A 2,764-nucleotide genomic window follows, 5' to 3' on the forward strand; every position below is an offset into this window, starting at 1 on the left:
CGAGCGGGGGCGCCGACGTAGGCGGTCTGCCCCCCGTCCCTCCCGGGCTCGAGACTCCCCAGTTTCTGCCCTGCGTGCCTCCGTCTGTCTCTCCCAGTCTCCTCCTCGGCTCCTCTCTTCCCTCTCGCCCTCTCTTCGTGGAATAGAAAAGATTGCAACATCGATAATGAACTTCTGTAGCCTCAGTTTATTAAGTACAGTGCCTGGCATTCTTCGCTGGAAGTTGGCGGGTCTCTCATTTATAACATTTTTGGCACCGCTGAATGAAACTGAGGAGGCGATATTTCCTTTTATATAAAACGATTACTTCACGGAAAATGCTATATTGTTTATTCCAAAGCTGCCTTTTAAATTTCTATTCTTTTCGCTTCAGATGCCCGAAGGACAACAGACAGCGAAGTATGCAGACAAAATTCTTGGACATTCGCAGGTCACTGGGATTTGTTCGCCTACAGTTTTCAAATCCGCCTCTCTTCGCCCCCATCCTCCTCCTCCCGCCAGACCCTCCCCCAGTCCTTCTCTCGCACTACAAGCCCCCACCTTCCACCCCCCACCCCCTCCGCAACTGCAAATAACTCAGTGATAACAGATTTTTTTCCACCAACTGCAGGAGATAGTGCTAATCTTTTAATAAAAGATCCCATTACAATGGGATCTGTCTGGACAGACTATAATAGATCCCGAAATACAGCCGTGCTAATATTAGAAGACAGTTGTTTGGGTGCCTCTCAGACGGGCCCAAGCCCCCCTTTGAAAGTGGGCATGAATCACAAAGCCCGCGGCCGCCGCACCTGCACCGCGCGCATTCGGTGCAGCAGGCTGGTAAAAACCGGTGACCTCGCCGCCGCTTTGCGCTTTATAATTACCGTCGTGAGGACGGGAGGGGAGGGGCGCTGGCGGCTCGGGGGAGGCTGGCTTTTTGCTCACTTCAGACGGCTCTGAGGGCTCCACATCCTTCTTAATCTTTCCAGATTCACTTTGTCTCTGTCTCTCTGTCTCTGATTCTCTCGGTCTCGGTCTCTTTTCCCTCCAGTCCTCCACCCTTTCCCTCTACTCTCTTCCTTGCCCCTTCCCTTTTCCTCTCGGCTGTTACCCCGGCTCTCCCTCCCTCTTCTCCCTCCCCTCTTTTCTATTCCCGTCTGCTTTCCTCCCTTCCCTCCAATGCATTAATGTAGAGTTGTTTAGTGCCCTCTAATGGCAGACGACATTAACAATTAATAGCAAACTGTCCCCTTTGCAAGAGCCACCACTCAATGGCAGAGTTCCAAAGCTGAATTTATTTCTTCTTTATTCAGAGAGATGGATATAGTGCTTATACAGTGACATGCTGGAGGCAAAGTTTGTTTTCTCTCCTGCAAGGCTATTTCCCCAGCCCGGGAAAACTTAAAGGAAAGCTAACAATGGTTGTTACTTGGCTTTTATTTTCCTTGTTCAAATTTATCTTTTAATGGGGCAAGTGACACAGCTTCTGTTTTAGGTAGGCTTATCTAACTGGTTATCCAGGATTGGAAAAATATCTGAAACATTATAAAGACATAAAAGATCTTGGATGGATCTTATGGAAATACTAGGAAGGGTCATTAAAACATTTTTAAAAGCCAGACATACTTACATGATTTTCTATTTGTTCTGGTTTAAATACATTGATTGGTCCTAAGCTGGCCAGTAGCTTCAGGAGGCTGGAGCCCTTTTCTTTTTTGTAGAGAGATTTTTGCATAGTACCTGTGCGCTTGCTGGAGAAAGAGAGACAGAGAGAGAGAGAGAAAGTGAGAAATCCCCCCCCCCCCAGGAGAATGGCCACACTGCAGTCCCTTCTCCTCTATTCTCCTCTTGGGATTTTGGGCAAACACACACACACTCACACACCCACACACACACACAGCATGAGTTTCAAGCATCTGGTTTTGAGACTCAAACCATGGTCGGCCATATGGAAGTCCAGCAGTTTAACCACCATGTCACTTGCTGGCCCCTGGAAGATTGTTTTAAAGTTCATTACTTCCTCATACTCTGTAACTTTATAGCAATGAAAATAGTGATGTAGTTTGCATGTTCTTATTATATTTATATCTTACTCATTTACATATGTATACATAATATGTTGATGTATAGGGGTCATACAGGTATATAGAAATACTACTTTTGGGGGGAGGGTCTATGTGACTAAATGAAAATTAGAATAGAAGCAAGTTTGAGAGATTAATCAAAAAATATTTATTTTGGCCAGCCAGGTGGTATGGTGGTTAAGGTGGCTGATTCTCACATGACCTATGGCGCGTGTGTATGTATGCCCAAAATCCAGAGAGGAGAGTGAAGGGGAAGAGGTTGTGGCATGGTGATCCCCCTTGGGGGTTGTTTTCTCACTTTCTCTCTCTAGTCTTCTCCCTCTCTGTCTCTGTCCAGTGAGTGCATGCGCCCTATAGCAAACTAATATATATGTATATTACTTGGACATTTGAGCAAATTATTTGATTTATTTGGATAGTTATTTTATTTATATAGAAACAACTGGTGTCCAACTTAATCCAAGATGTTTCTACACAATTCCAGTATGATTGGGTAAAACGTGAAAATTCAGGCCAGCAGGTGGTGTGGAAGTTAAGGTGCTGGATCCCACATGGTTAGCTTCCCTGTTCAAGTCCTGGGTCCAGCAGCTTGAGAATCACACCATGTGCATTGTGCATGTGTGCCCAACATTCTGATAAGAGAATGGAGGAGGAGGGATTGCGAAGTGGCCATTCTCCCTGGGGAGCGATTTCTCTCT

This window comes from Tupaia chinensis, unplaced genomic scaffold (genome assembly GCF_000334495.1).
Source record: "Tupaia chinensis unplaced genomic scaffold, TupChi_1.0 Scaffold000251_1, whole genome shotgun sequence".
Classification (NCBI taxonomy): domain Eukaryota; kingdom Metazoa; phylum Chordata; class Mammalia; order Scandentia; family Tupaiidae; genus Tupaia; species Tupaia belangeri.